We start from the raw sequence: 16,635 nt of genomic DNA, 5'->3' as shown, positions 1-16,635 counted from the left end.
ACTTGACGTCTCATTGTATGTGTGTGGTTTTTATTTTGGTTGTGAGCCTAGCCTGTAATGGCTGAGCCATCTCTCCAGCCCATGTGTGGGTTTAAAAAAAATTTTTTTTAATTATGCGTGTGTGTGTGTGTGTGTGTGTGTGTGTGTGTGTGTGTGTGCGCGCACGCGCGCGCATGTATATACATGGGTGTAGGGGCCTGTAGATGGTAGAGAGGGTGTCAGATCCCCTAGGGCTAGAGTCACTGATGGCTGAGATCCACCACAATGCTGCAGGGAACTGAACCCGGGTCCTCTGCAAGAGCAGCAAGCGTACTTCTGCCCTGAGCCATCTCCTGTTCCAACCCCACGCTGTGTGGTTTTGCCTTGTGCTTCTGGTGACTGATGATAGTTTTGGTTTTTCATGTGATTGTTGACTATCGGTATACCTTCTTTGGAGAAATCTACTTAGGGCTAGGCCTATTTTTAAACTGATTTATGATTATTATGTGAGTTTTATTTTCTTTTGAGTTGTTTGAATTCCTTGTATATATTCAGGAAGTCAATACCTTGTTAGAAAAATAATTGGCAAATGCTCCCCGCCCCTTGTTCTGTTTGTGGGAGGTGCCAATTTTCTTTTTCTACTTGTCAGTTTTTGCCTATCTGGGCAGATCACAGCCAACCACTCTTTGCTCATATCCCAAAGTATTCCTGTGTACTGCTCTATTGATTCCATAGTATTGGGTCTTAATGTTTAAGTCTTTGATCCATTTTGAGTTGATTTTTTACATAGTGAGAGATGGAAATTTAGTTTCTTCTTTACATGGATGTCCAGTTTACCTAGAACCATTATAAAAAAATTTTCATTTTCCAATTATGTTACAGTTGACTGTAAATAGTGGGTTTATTCCTGGTTCTCTGTTCCACTAGACTCTGTTTTGGGGTCATCATCTTGCTGTTTGGTTACTACAGCTTTGCAGTATGTTTTGAAGTCAGGAGTTACAATGCCTTCAGCTTTGCTCTTTCTACACAGGATTGCTTTGGAACTTTGGGGTTGGAGATTCCATATAAATCCTCTCCCCCCCCATGCTGCTGCCCCCCCCACATACCCCTCTCCAGTGGGTTGGGGGGGGGGAGCTTAAATACATGCTAGGCAGGTGCTGTGCTACTGAGCTACATCCCAGTCCATTCTTCTTCTGTGTCTGTTTGGAAATCACAGGTATTTTGATGGAAGTTATGTGGAACATGCAGATCGCTTTCAGTAGTGTGGGCAGTTTAACAGGATGAGATTTCCCAGTCTGTGAACACAAGAAACCTGCTTTTTTCTGTGGGCATGTTCATTTTCTCTCACAGAGTTTCTTGACTTTGTTTTTGTTTTTTAACTGTAATTTTTCTCTTTAAACCATAAAATTCCTCCTCCCCCCAAAAAAAACCAAAAATTAAAAAAAAAAATCAATTTTTTCTAAGTGGGTCTCTGTGACACATGTGTTCAGTGACTAGCGTGTCCAACTCCTGTTGCACTGTTGTTCGATGGAAGCAAGAGCAAGCCCAGCTCGCACAACCATCCCCAGAGCAGTCACAGAGATTGCGTGCGTTCTTGGGGTACAGAGCTGTGTTTTGCTACTCCAGCACACAGAGTTGAATTCACATATCTTCCCCCCCCCCATGGCCATGATAGAGCTTAGGGATAAAAATAACGAGTTTATACCTCTCCTGTGACTCACGTGTCCTTCACCTACATTCTGACTTTTCCTCATCACCTGATATGACCCCGTTTTCTAAATTTCAAGCAATACCCATACTTAATAGCCCTTTCCATGTTTTCACGTCTATGCTACCGGCACAAGCATATATGAGGGGAATGTGTTCTTCTGTCTTCCAGAGTTTAATGTTATACTTGCTTAATGCCATGCTTTTCAGATCCATTCATTTCCTGCAAACTTCATTTTCTTTACAGCTGAATAGTACTCCATTTTGTACGTGTACCACATTTCCGTTCTCCACTCTTCTGTTGCTGGGCATCTAGGTTGGTTCCATTTCCTTTCCAGAGTGAATACAGCACCAGTGAGCACATGGGCGTGCAAACATCTCTGAGGTAGGATTCGGAGTTCTTTGGGCAAAGGCCTAGGAATGCTATAGGTGGGTTATATGGTAATTCTGTTTTTAATTTTTTATGGAGGCTCTGAGCTGATTTCCACAATGGCTGTTTTAATTTGCACACTCACCAACATTTGTTGTCAGATTTCTTTTCATTTTCTATTTTTTTAGATTTACTTTTATCTTACGTGTATGAGTATTTTGCCTATGTGTATGCATGTGTACCACATGTGTGTCCGGCTTCCACTGAGGCCAAAAGCGGGCAGCAGTAGTTCCAGGTGGTTGTGAGCCAGCGTGGGTGCTGGGAAGCAAACTCAGGTACTTTTCTAGAGCAGTCAGTGCTCCTAGCCACTCACTGAGCCGTCTCTCCAGGGCCTGTGGTCAACTTTTACAAGAAAAACCAGGAAATAGAGTAGAGATGTATTTTCAGATTGGCTTTAGGGAAAACGGGTTCTAGTTTCCACCGCTTCCCCAGGAGGAAATGAAGGGGAGGAAGCAAGAGGTCAGGAGAAAGTCAGGGCAAAACCCCACTAGGAGGGGAGTCCCGGTGGCAGCGACCCAGAGCAATGATCCCGGGGGAAACGCCAACTGCTTGCTGCTGCAGCTGGCCTTCTGGAACAATTCAAGAGTCTGGGAGGGAGGGTCACTTGGCAAGCCTTGGGCTTCTAGCCAGGAAGAGCAACAATCTGAACACTTCCGGTCACCACAGAAAGGAAGCTTTACACACTGGGCAGTTTCCTCACAAGGGAAGTGACCTGAAGGTGGATGTTGGAGCAGTGCTGGACAGCCTGAAAGGCATCGGCTGCCTGCTGAGGAGGAGGGCCCACCGGTGGGGGTGAGGGGCAGGCGGGGCTCCTGGAGTCAGGACCCTGCCTCTCCAGCTGGAGAGCCCAGGAGTTCTCTGTTCCTTGCAACCACCGGCCTCCTTCCGGGTAAAGGCCACAGTGAGGGAGGCAGAGGCCAGGAAGAAGGCTGTCTGACAAGGCCCTTTAGCTAAAGCATGCTCTTTTCAACCCCCTTTTCCCGGAGTTGCTTGTAAGCGGAATGAAGGTTGGAAGAGACCAGCACGGACGCCTCTAAAGTGCAAAGGATTATTATTTCCCCCGACAGGCTCTTGTAATCAAAGACAGGAGCAAAAACATGATACTAAACGAACAAACAAACAGCTGTTTTCTCAAAGGCTTTACCGTCCCAGGTTCCCATTTGGCCCGAGCTTCCAGTGTTCTCTCTACCCGGCAGCGGGGTGGGCGTCTGTGGGAGGTAGCTGGGAGAGGGTAGCACTTTGAAGTAGAATTAGGTCAAAGCTGGTGCTTAAACAGTGTGTAGATGGTGGAGATTTGCCGTTCCTTTTCCCTGGCTTCTGGAAGAAGCGCTGGAGAAACTGTAGGAGGGAGGAGAGGGGCCAGACGTGCCAGATGTTTCTCACAGCCGTCCCTTGGAGGTAAGGGAGATGGCCCTGTTCTGTTTTTAGCAGAGGGTGAAGTCCTCCGCTTCCTGCTGGATCTCTGCTTCCCCTACCAGACTCCAGGAACCAGGCTTGTTCAGGACGCCTTGTCAGCATTCAGGAAAAACACACAAACATCCCCATTTGGCATGTGAGCACCCGAAGTTCAAATGGAGCTTAGAGGGGGCTGAGGGAAGGCCTGGTTTCTGTAGGTTAACTCCAGATACTCTTCTCCTGGAGAAGGGAGCTATGGTGTAAAAAGTCACATGTTTGTCCTATTGGACACACTCAAGATTAATTTTTTTTAATGTATACACTTATGGGACAGAGAAGGAGGAACCACAGCATCTCATACCATGACACAATGTTGAGCTTGGAGGACAACCCAAGGGGATCTGTACTTCCACCATGTGGGTTCGGGGATTGGACTCAGGTTATCAGACTTGGCAGTAGACACCTTTACTACTGGAACCACCCATCAGCGCCACGTTTGAAATTTATGAAGACCAAGGATATTTTTGAAGAACTCTCAAGAAATTGGTTATGCCAGGTGAGTGGCAAGGGGCTGAGTCAGTTGGTGGTAGGGAAGAGAGAAAGACTTCTGTCAGTGGCCTTTTTATTTTCCAAGTAACAAACATGATTTTAAAAATGATATTTATGAATGGTGTGTATATGATGTGTGTGAGTATGAGCATATGCATGGCACGCATGCGTGTAGAGGTCAGAGAACAAATTTTGTTATTCCTTCATCTACCTTTATGAGGGTTCCAGAGACCGAATGTAGGCTTCCAGACTTCCAGGGAAAACGCCTTTACCTGCTGAGCCACTGCTCCAGTCCCCACAAACACTTTTTTTTTTCCAAGACAGGGTTTCTCTGTATAGCCAGCCCTGCCTGTCCTGGATCTCGCTCTGTAGACCAGGCTGGCCTCAAACTCACAGAGATCTGCCCGGCTCTGCCTCTCAAGTGCTGGGATTAAAGGTGTGTGCCACCACCTCCCAGCCGTAAACACATTTTTTTTTTAATTTAAAATTTTTTTTTCATAAACACATTTTTTTTTCAGAGCAGTTTTGGGTCACAGCAAAATCAAGTAGAAAGAGGATAGGGTGCGACTTGGTGGTAGAGTAGTTACACCCAACGCAGTCCCCACATGTGGACAACTTCACTTGCTATAGGAACCCCAGGTTAGAGTGTTCCATTTGTTAAGACTGATGGGTCGACACTACTGCATCTCTGTTAGAGCCAGAGCTCACATGAAAGCTTATTCATGATGTTGTACATCCTGGGAATCTTAACAGACACAACACATCCACCATTACTGTGCCATGTTCTGTCCTAGTTTAGTCTTCTTCAGAATGGCATACAGAACTGAGCTTCTTAAGCTGAGTCACAGTCCCAAAGGGGGTGCATAACTGAGTAAAATTTGGCCAGAGTAGAAGATTTCTGAATGTATAGCAAGCAAAATTCCATCCAGAAATCCAACTCATGGTGAGTCGGTTGTTTTGGGGGAGGACAAACCTGTGTTGTATCACATGACTTCTCTGCAGCCTTGGTTCTGGACAAGAGCATGTGCCCTCCTGTGCATGCTGTCTGGCCAGGAGACGCCAAATGCTACCCCAGACAGCCCTGCTCAGACTCAAGGTATTGTATTGTGGTTTGCAGTGTGATGTTCTGCCCTTAGAGAAAACAATGGTTCAATTACAGAAAACAAGTTAAGTATCAAAGTAGTATATCTCTGGATCTAATTGTATTAGGATGTTTCATTGGACAAACTGCTCTTTGAGCTATTGTCTTTAGTTTAGGATTAGGAAGAATTTCCTGCAATTTCTGAAATCTTTGTTATATGGCATTTAGCAGTATGCATAATATTTATGCAAAGTGACATTTTCAGCATTGATTATAAAATCAAAATATCCATGAACTCTAAAGAACCTTCATGTTCTCTCTTACGCAGTATCAAATATTTGGATCAAGATTTAATCCTTTATGTAAAAATAAATATGGACATCCTCTCATTGGTATGCAAATTTGATTTAGTCTTTAATATAAATTATAAAACTATATGACTATCAAATAATTGTTTGAATTAAATTTATGATTTACTACTGGTAATTGATTAGTTTGCTTATTTATATATTTATATACCTGAGTATATACGAATATACTCAGAATCACATAAAAATTTCTAGGGTTAGTGTTTGCTTCGGCAGCACATGTACTAAAACTGGAACGATACAGAGATGATTAGCATGGCCCTATGCAAGGATGACACACAAATTCGTGAAGCGTTCCATATTTTTAGCTGCGAGAATTAATGTGAATTGCAGGACACATTGATCATCGACACTTCGAACGCACTTGCGGCCCCGGGTTCCTCCCGGGGCTACGCCTGTCTGAGCGTTGAAATTATTTTATATTTAAAATTTAAAAAACATTAAAATAAAAAAATTTCTAGGGTGAAAAGGGGTCACGACTGGTGATGGTTTGAAATGCCTTGATGGAGAGTTCCTCCTTTCCCCATGGCCAACATGGTTCTCAAGAAAGGTTGCTAGAGGACTAGGGAGATGGCTTGGTGATAAAGAGCTTGCTGCACAAGCCTGAGGCCCCAAGTTCAGATCCTTAGAATCCATGTAAATGCTGGGTAGGCATGGCAACCCCCTGTAATTAATTCCAGCCTCAAAGGAGAAGATGGGATCCTCAAAGCAAGCTGGCTAGGAGGACTGGTTAGACCAGTGAGCTCTGGGTTCTATTGAGAGGTCCTTCCTCAGTTAATAAGATGGAAGAGTTATCAAAGATGATGCCTGACATCAACCTCATATCTCCAGGTACACACACCCACATACATGTGCCAGCAGAATGGCTCAGAAGACAAAGATTCTTGTTACCAAGCCTAATGACTTGAGTTCATCCCCCTCAAGAACCCACCTAGAAGGAGAGAACCAACACCTGCATGTTGGCTCCTGTCTTCCACTCATACACGGTGGCATGCACACACACAAACTGCTCGTGTCTGGGTGTTTTTCCTGTATGTACACTTGGCTCCATGTGCATGCAGTGTTCACAGAGGCCAAAAGAAGGCATTGGATGCCGTGGAGCTGGAGTTACAGAAGGTTGTAAACCACTGTGTGGGTGCTGAAAATCAAACCCAGGCCCTCTGCAAGAGGGACTAGCATTCATGGTGGCTGAGCCTTCTCTCTGGCTCCTTGTTGAGAAATTTTGTATCTATGTCCACAGGAACTGTTGGGTAGACATTTTCTTCTCATGTAGACACTGGTGATGTGGCCATGTTGACTTCATGGGGTGAGTAAAGAAACATCTCTCCTGGTCTTGTCTTCTGGAATAGATGACAGAGAATTGGTACCAATGGCTCCTTAAACGTTTGGTGAAAGCCGCCAGTTAACTCATTCAGTCAGTTTATCATTGATTCAGTTTCATTCATACACAAAAGCTTGTTCTGTTTGTCAGTTTTTTTCTGACACGAGTTCTGGCAGATTCTCTCTCCCAAAGAATTGACCTACTTCATTTAGGTTGTCAAATTCGTGAACACAGAGTTGTATGTGCCATTTCTCCATTATCCATTTAATGCCCATAAAAACTATAGTAATAATCTCCCTTTCATCTGTGATACCAGTAATCTATATCTCCTCTTTCTCATAGCCTGGCTAAAAGAAGGCTTATGGATTTTACTGATCTTTTCAAAACACCAACGTCTAGTTTTACTGCCTTTCTCTATTGATTTCCTTCCATAGTTTCTTTGATTGATTTTTTTTTTTTTTTTATGATACAGGGGTCTTGCTGTGATAGCCCAGGCTAGCCTCAAACTCCTGAGTTCAAGTGATCATCTGCCTTAGCCTCCTAAATGTTAGGTCCCAAAGAACCCAGGACATGTGTTTAACTGAGATGCCTGTTAACTCGTCAGAGCAGACATTGGCTGCAGGCTCTTGCAGCATCTCAAGTGCCTGTTACAGAGTCCCGGTTCCTTAGCAACTGCCCCCTACCCTAAACCTCTCCAGCCCCCGAGCTTCCCTTCCCTCCCCCATCTTCTCTTTCCTGTGTAACACAGCGACTTTGGCCACATGTTCTCTTGGTTCTTTTTGCCCTTTTGGCCTTCTTTTCTCTACTTCTCTCTTCTCTCTCGCTCTCCCCCAACCCTCCTTTCATGGCCCAGTCTATTCTGCTGACCATGTTCAGTATGGGCTCTTCCAGATGCCTCTGGCTGTTCTCTCCCTCATAGCCACAATAAAATCCTTCTAGGAACAGCCATGTCCTCAATTTCATTACTATGTAACTAGGACCACAGACACACACCACTGAGCCCACATTAATTCTTTTCTTCTGTTGACTTTATTATTTGTTTATATACTTATTATGAAATAGGGTCTTCCAATGTGGCCCTGACTGGCCTGGAACTCACTATGTAGATGAGGCCTCTACTACCCAGTGCTGGGATTAAAGACATGTTCTCCTGCCCAGCTTCTCCTTTTGACCTTAAACTCAACTTAGATGACTGATTTTACCATTTCATTGTTGCCAACACACACATTCTGTGTCATATTTTTTATTTTATTTTTTTTCTCCACAGTGCTTTTGCTGCATTCTGCACATTTTGATAAGTTATATTTTTGTTTTATTTCAGATGCTTGGACATTTCCCATGCTACTGTATCTATGACCCATGTGTCATTGTAAATATGCTGTTCATCCTACAGCTATGTTGGTGTTTTCTGTCTTTCTATTATTGATTTCTTTTTCTTTCTTCTTTTTTTTTAGTTTTTGGTTTTTTGAGACAGGGTTTCTCTGTGTTGTTTTGGCGCCTTTTCTGGATCTCACTCTATAGCCCAGGCTGGCCTTGAACTCACAGAGATCTGCCTGGCTCTGCCTCCTATGTGCTGTTACTGATTTCTAGTTTCTGTTTCCTTGTAGCCCAAGAGCCCAGGCCATGTGGTTCCTGTTCTTTTAAATGTGTTAAGGTTCACTTTATAGCCACAAAGGTGACAGAGCTTACCACTGCTTCCTCAGGCCTGTGAGAGAAGTATGGCTTCTGTTGGTGTTGGGTGAAGCAGTGAAGTAGTCCATTAAAGTCATCCAAGGGTCTAGTTGAGTGATGGTGCTTGCTGTTGAGTCTGTTTCTGTCCCTGTCTGTCTGTCTGTCTGTCTGTCTGTATCTCTCTCTCCTCTCCTTTTCCCTAACTCTAGAAGGATTAAATGGATTAAACCCAACTGTTTAACTTCCTTCATTCCTTACTTCTTCCCTCCTTTTCATGCTGGGATGAAACTGAGTGCCCCAGCATACTCTATTGATTAAACTACCATTGAGTTATACTCTCCTCCTAACAGTCACCTTTTAGAAGAAAAATGAATTAATCCAAAATACAAAAACTCATATTTTGGCTTGGGACAGTACAAGTTTGTGCCAATGTCTAGTCCCCTCTGTCTATGATGACAGCCCTGAGACAAAGCAATATCCCCCCCATCATCAAAAGTGATTCTTTCATATCCACTGACCTCTGCTTGGGCAAGAACATGGATGGTGGGGCTTCCAGAATCACTGGTGAGAGCTGAGATGTGGGGAGGTTGTCTCCTTGGTGTTATCCCATGTCTTTTTTTTTTTTAAGATTTATTTATTTTTTTATTTATTTATTTATTTATTTATTTATTATGCATACAGAAGAGGGCGCCAGATCTCGTTACAGATGGTTGTGAGCCACCATGTGGTTGCTGGGAATTGAACTCAGGACCTTTGAAAGAGCAGTCGGTGCTCTTAACCTCTGAGCCATCTCTCCAGCCCCATTCCTATGTCTTAAACTGAAGTTGGGATTTCCTTGTCCCTGACATCCCAGAAAGGGAAGGGCCCAGGGAGACTGGAAGTCTGCAGAGGAGCAAGTGCCAGGGTGGTGCAGGCCTGTCAACGGATAGGGCTGCCACAGTAAACATTACAAATCTATGCCTTAAAATAGTAGATGTTTATTCTTCCCTGGTTCTGCAGGCGTGAGTCTAAAGGGCCAGGTGTCAGCAGGGCTCTGGGGAATCTGTCTCTGCCTTGTGCAGGTGACTGTTGACATTCCTTCGAGATGCTCGACATATAGATACGTCATTCCCATCTCTGCTTTCCTTCTCATTGGCAATGTGCATGCCTCTGTGTCTCTGTTATCTAGTTTCTAAAGACTCTAGTCCTTGGACTGAGGCCACCTTTCTTAACTAATCATATTTGCAAAGACCCTCTTTCCAAATATAGTCACCGACACAGGTACTGGACAGCAGCAGATCCTTCTGAGAGACAAAATAAATCCCACAGTAAAGCATTTCTTCAGTCTCCCGGAGTTGCCAGCACAAGGTGCCCGCTGGAATGATCTGGGAGCTGGGACAGAGCTAACAGCCATGGAAGGGAGGGAGGTGAACATGAGAGAGGGTTCTCCCACCCTCCTGCCAAGGGGGTCAGCCCTGCCCGTACCTCTCAACCCTCAGAGACAGTTTCAAAACTGGCATCTGATGTGTGAGGTACTTGTAAGTCTTTACCTAACCCAGCACTTTCAAATAAATGCTGTCAAATTGGCCCATTTGTCATTTATAGGGCACACTTTTACACCTTGGTTAACATCCCGTTTCCAGGCAGACGTGTGGTGTAATTCACCCCAATTTTTAAGAAAGAGCACTCAGATTTCTGGTCAGACTTATCATCAAACAATTCAGAAAACCGTGTCTGGGGCTGATGAAGGCCTGGCATCGAGAGTTGCCGCAGGCGCTGAGCTCTGGCATGGGTCTGGGACTTCCCAGTGGGAGAGCTTCAGGAGTGGAAGCCCATAGGCCTGATTGCCTTCTTAGATTAATATTTAATAGGATGACTGCCCCCATCCAGCCTGCTGGCCCAGATCAGGGCCACAAGCCAAGGCTTGGCCTTGCTGTGAGCAAGGGCTGTGAGGAAGATTTGGCAAAATTTTAATTAACTGAAGATAAACACACATGGGGAGCTTGAGACCATTAGCTGGCCATGCCACCCAGTGAGAAAAGGCCTGGCTAATCACACGCCGCAGCAGGTGAGGTGGCCCGAAGACCTGCAGTGGTCGTGTGCTTTCAAATTAAAAAACATATTTTAAAAATAAATATGCGTGGGGGTCCTGGTGCATCATGTTGTTTCAACTGACGAGCAGGAAAGCCGGAGTGTTAATGAATGACTGTTTTCCATATTTCGGCCCAGGAAGGCCAGAAACACATGCTCAGCAAAATGAGGCTAGATGGGAACTTCCCTGGAGGAGGGTGGACATTGGAAATCAAGTCAAGGGAACCCAGAGTGAAGACCTATCCCGAAGTCAGGCCTGGGCTAGTTGGGGGGTTGGGTGGGGGGGTGGAAGAGCTTTGAGGCAGAGGTGTGCTGCTTGCTCGCCTGGCAGGCAGCAAAGTTAGGTTGGACACTGGGTTTGCAATTTACCCACTTTTGGAAGGCAAGCTGGCTAAGTAGTGTGGCTGGGGCTGAGGTCACCGAATTCTCCAGGGAAGAATTGGTACACTTGGTTAGAAAGGAGGCGTCACATTCCCTCGTGACTTCCATAGCACCCACTGCTCTCAGACAAGGGATGAGGCAATGTAGAAGACTTAAGTTTGTGTTCTCCTACAGCTTATGTCAGGTGGCAGGAGGCAGATAAGCCACACCCAAGAAAGGATCAGGTGGCAAATACCAGGCAACCTGAATGACAGGAAGCCAGGGGAGGGCTTTCCAGGGAACAGCCGATGCAAAGCCCCAAGGAAGGAAAGTAAGGCTTGATCTGTGAGGGATTACAGAAAAGACCAGGGAGGTTGGAGCTCAGTGAGAAAGGAGGAGACCAGTAGAAAAGTAGCTGGGCGCAGAGCTAAGGGGACTGGGTTTTATTCCAAGAACGATCCTTTCTGTGAAACTTGTCTCCCACCAAAGCTTCAGGAGGGTAGAGTCTTTCTCACTCACTTCATAGCTAGTTTGCCTGCCGGGGTATGTGAGAACTGCCTTCTCTTTTCTTGGATTCTGAGCCTCCCTACAGTCTGTGGAGCCAAGTTCCAAGCTGGCCTCCAGTGACCCTGAGGCCTTCTGCTCTCTTCTTTTTACACAGAAGGTGTTGTGACCCATAAAGTAAGGTAGAAGTGACCGTGTGTGGTGTGTGAGGCTAGGCTGTGAATGCCACACCAAATGGCAACAGAAAGAGGCCTAAGTGGAGTGGAACCAGGTCCCTGGACAGAAGCCAGCCACCAACTTGCCAGCCAAGTGAATGAGTCAACTTAGAAGAGGGAGCCTCTGATGACGGTAGGCCCAGGTGACACACGACCGATCATGACTGAATGAGAGACTCTGAACCAGAACTACCTAGATGAGAGCTCCTAACAGAACTACAAAAGGTAGTAAACGATTAACTGGAACCTGTAGCTTTTAGGCGATTTCTTATACAACACAGTTGGAACATACACCATGAGGTCACACACAAGTATGGTGGAACATAGCTGTGAGGAAGTCCGTACTAAAAGGAAGTTTTCCCATGGAGGACAGAGGATAAGGAAACACCTGAGACCAGAGGGGGACTAAAATTGGTCCTTGACGACCCCAACAGATCTGAATAATGGGACTATTGGCAAATAAACGTCACCTATTGTCTCCTGTGAAGAGACAGAAGTTGAGAGATTCAAGGTAGTGTTCTCAAAGATCTAAATCCCATGCAATTCCCCAAGTTTGTTTTTGTGGCCTTGGACAGATTTGACAAGGTGAGAAACTCTTAAATGTGCATTCAGGTGAGGAAGAAAGGGGGTGAAGGGTTGGGGGAGAGCCCTCAAAGCTACTTTGGAACAGGCCCTTGTGGGAGGAACCAAGCTGAGCAGAGATTTCCATTAGGCCTGAGGTGGGCTGGGGCGAGTCAGACTGGCCCAGTGATTTCCCAGCTCCAGGCACAATGGCTCTCCCAATTCTTCTTTGAGGATCTCAGGTCTGGTCAGAGCTCCACCTCAGGAAAAAATGTAATGTCACCTCAGTCGGTCTTGGAAGGTATAGCTTGGCATCAACTTCCAGTAACATCCTCTTGACATGTTAGTCTGGGACTTAACTGCACCTACTCAATCATGTGTGTGTGTGCGTGTGTGTGTGTGTGTGTGTGTGTGTGTGTGTGTGTGTGTGTGTTCACGTACGCATGCACATCATGGCATGTGTGTGGGGGTCAGGGGACAATTTCTGGGAGTTGGCTCTCTCCTTCTACCATTCCTTTTAGTAAGGACTTCCTCACATGGAAACCAAACTGAGGTTGTCAGGCTTGGTGTCAAGGTCATTCACTGGCTGAGACATCTCTCTTACTCTGGCTACTTATTTCTATCATTAGTTGAGGCTGTTCAGTTGAGGTCTGTTGAGTTCTTATCTTAGAATAAGTTTTATCTGAAACTACCAAGTGTGCTTGCTGTCGCAGTTAGGGTAAGGGAAGGCTGAGCCCAGCCTCCTGTCCTGAGGTGCTTCACAGGAGCACCGGCATGCTGAGGACCAAGGATCCAAAGGGTCAGAGAGCCTGCTGCAGTTTGATGATAAGGTGCTGATTGGAGTGATTTGGGCCAGTGTTTTTCCTTTTCTCATGCTATAAATAGCCAGATTAATTTTTCTCAGATACCATCTTCCCACACATCACTAGGCTTCAGTACCCTGGGACGGATCTTCCTTCTCAGAAGTTAAGGTCAAAACTTGTATCTCAGCCTGCTCCCTGTATGCACCCCCCACCCAAGCCCTGTCTATTTGTGTTTTGTTATGCAGCTATTTCTTCCAAAATGGAACCATTCTCCTTTGAAAGGAAGAAAGAAGCTTATAAGATTCAGGAAGTAAAACATATAGGACCAGGAAGTAAATGAAATGTAAAAGGCTCAGGAAGTTCCTGAAGTTAACAAGATCCCCAAGGTTATATTATCAGCAAACAATTGCTGATAAGAAGAAATGCTGTGGTCAGTTGTTCCAGGGATGCTGCTTTTGTGAGTCATCACCATCCTGGATGGGCTTTTTGAGTGACGTAGCCTTTGAGGTACCCATGTTCTCATAAGTAGTTCCGGTAAATTCACTGCTTCACCAAGCTAGACTTGGGTGAAATAATTTCTTTGGTCCATTATCAACATTTGTTTACATGTACCCATGTTCTACCACATAGACTGTTTGTCCCCCCTCCAGACCCCGAGGCTGCCCTTTCTCTACTTAAATGATGGCATCTGCTCCCCTCCTCGAACATTCTTTTGGGCCCTGCTTAGACTCCATTTCTGAGGAGACAACTTTTCACCCAAGACACTTGTGCTCATTAGCATCCATTAGCATGTGTTGTCTGCATCCATGGGTCAAAGTCACAGAAGGTTGGGGAGACTTGTGGGATAAGTTCTCACTACATAGATGAGGGGATTGAACTAGCTTGTTCAAGGTCACACAATCCATGCCAAAGTCAAGTTCAGAGTCTAGGTTTGTTCTCCCATTCCCCCATCCCCCTTTTTAATGCAGCCCAGGCTGACCTGAACTCACTGTGTAGCCAGGCTGACCTATATCCTCTTCTTCACCCCCCTGAATTCTGTGATTATAGGCAAGTACCATGACGCCTGGCTTGAGAGTCAAGTTCTCCAGGCTAGGTTGGCCTTTCTAATAGCCTCTTTTTGTTTGTTTGTTTGTTTTATTTTGTTTTTCAAGACAATGTTTCTCTGTGTAGCTTTGCACCTTTCCTGGAACTTGCTTTGTAGACCAGGCTGGCCTCGAACTCACAGAGATCCGCCTGCCTCTGCCTCCCAAGTGCTGGGATTAAAGGCGTTTGCTACCACTGCCCAGCCTCTAATAGCCTCTTAAATATAAACAGTCTTCAATTTCTTCAAAGTCCCTAAACATAGCATTCAGTTAATCTTCATGGGGCTGTTGATGGATCGTGGCTGAGGATCAGAAATGCATCCCTCATCCCTTTGAGGTCAATCTAAAGTCAGTGCTAAGAAAGGAGGTTGAGGGGGACTAGCTAGGAAGAAACTGCTGTTCAGTCTTCATCTTCAGACTCAGAGGAGCATGTGCAGAAACAAGTGTCCTTCGCCCCAGTGCAGAAAGCCTCTGGAGCTCTATGTGTCCGCTGCAGGAGAATCAAGCAGGGCCAGCTCCAGTGCATATAACCCTGTGTCTCTGAGTAAGCCACTAAGCCTCTGAATTCAACTTTCTGTCCTGCAAAGTCAGGATAATGGGATTAGGAAAATGTTTAGAGAGCACTCCCGTACCCCAGGAACCAGTGAATCATCGCCATTGAAAAATGACATCACTTCTCCATTTTATTGTGAGGAAACTTGAAAGACACAGAAAAGGAAAACTAACTGGCACAGTGAAGAGGTGTCTGTGAGCCACCTGGACCCTGACATTAACATTTTTGTTGGTTTGTTTCCAGAGCTGAGGATCGAACCCAGGGCCTTGTGCTTGCTAGGCAAGTGCTCTACCACTGAACTAAATCCCCAACCCCTTGACATTGACATTTAATTAAACCGTTTATCTTGTTTGCCCATCTTCTCATCTCTCTATCTACTCGTGAATTTATCTTGTTTTAGTGATGCATTTCAGAGGAAACTGCAGATGTTAGTGCCCTTTCCCTTTCAGCAAGTGAATTGTCATTCTTCAGGATTCACTTATTCTTCTGCTGGCAAATTTAGATCAACACCATGTGTGGTGGTTTGAACGAGAACAGCCCCAACAGACTCGTAGATTTGCGTGCTTATCCCTAGTTGATGAACTGTTTAAGAAGGATTAGGAGGTGTGTCCTTGTTGGAGGAGGTGTGCCCTGGGGATGAGGGGTGGGCTTTGAGGTTTCAAAAGCCAGGTCCCTACAGTCTCTCCCTCTCTGCCTGTTGCCTGAGGGCAGGATGCAAAGCTCTCGGCTACTTCTCCAGAACCATGCCTGCCTGCCTGCTGCCATGCTCCCACCATGACAATAAAGGATTAAGCCTCTAAAACTGTAAGCCACCCCGATTAAATGCTTTCCTTGGTAAGAGTTGCTTGGTCATGGTGTCTCTTCACACTAACAGAACACTGACTAAGACACGTGTGAATCTTAAGTACACATTTGCTGAGTCTTCACATCTAGAAACACCTGTGCAAATCAAAGTTCCATGACCATCTGTGTAGCATTTCCACCAGAAAGTTCCCTTCTGCACTTTCTCAGGTCCTCTCCCGCTCCACCTCTAAGGCTGTTTTCCAACCATCGTTCACTCTTTCTTTTCCTACGTAGATTACTGTGATGGTTAATCATTGTTAGCTTGATTAGATTTAGAATCACCTAGGAAACACACCTTTTCGGGTCTTTTAGGCAATTTCCAGAGAGGTTTACCTGGAGGGAAGATCTACCCCGAAGGTGGGCAGCACCATCCTCTTGACTGAGGTTTACCTGGAGGGAAGATCTACCCCGAAGGTGGGCAGCACCATCCTCTTGACTGAGGTTTACCTGGAGGGAAGATCTACCCCGAAGGTGGGCAGCACCATCCTCTTGACTGAGGTAGAACAGGGAACAAGAAGTGCCACCTGCACTGGCAGTTATCCCTCTCTTCTTCCTGGCTCCAGGTGCTATGTGACCAGCCATCTCACACTCCTGATGCCTATTTTCTGTGATGGGCTGTACTCCCTCAGACCATTAACCAAAGGAAGTCCTTCCTTTCCTAAGTCACTGCAATTGGATACTTTGTCGGAACAATGAAAACAATAACTCATAGAGAAAATTGGTACCAGAAGTAGGGTTGTTACTCTGATAAACCGAACTGTAGTTCATAGGTCTTTGGAACTGGTTTATGGCAGGAATGAGAAGAATTTGAGGTATGGACTAGAGAAGCCCTATGCTGCTGTAAGTGGACCTTAATGGTCCACTCTGGTGGGAGTTGGTAGGATCCGAATGGAGAAAAATATAAACATTAAGACTTTGCTCATGAGGTATCAGAGGGGACTAAGAACTCTATCAGGAACTTGCTTAGAGGTCAAGTTCTGTTCTGGCAAGGAATCTGCCTGTATTCTTCCCATGTTGTGAGAAATTTGAGTGAGACTGAATTCAAATGATAATTGTTTTGAAACAGGACATTTCAAGATAGTATGGTATCCAGGCTGTGCCGTGACTGCTGCCCACTGCTCTTATCCGGGTTTGCAAAGAGAA

General features: G+C 45.4%; 1 non-coding gene across 1 annotated transcript; it reads left to right on the top strand.

Annotated features, from left to right (window-relative positions):
- Window positions 1–5,709: 5,709 nt before the first annotated feature.
- Window positions 5,710–5,815, top strand: LOC118586413. The gene has a single exon (XR_004945308.1). It is a non-coding gene; the product is annotated as a U6 spliceosomal RNA (small nuclear RNA).
- Window positions 5,816–16,635: the final 10,820 nt, after the last annotated feature.

This window comes from Onychomys torridus, chromosome 6 (genome assembly GCF_903995425.1).
Source record: "Onychomys torridus chromosome 6, mOncTor1.1, whole genome shotgun sequence".
NCBI lineage: Eukaryota > Metazoa > Chordata > Mammalia > Rodentia > Cricetidae > Onychomys > Onychomys torridus.
Note: the sequence above shows the minus strand (reverse complement) of the source record. Positions and strands in the feature narration are given on the sequence as shown.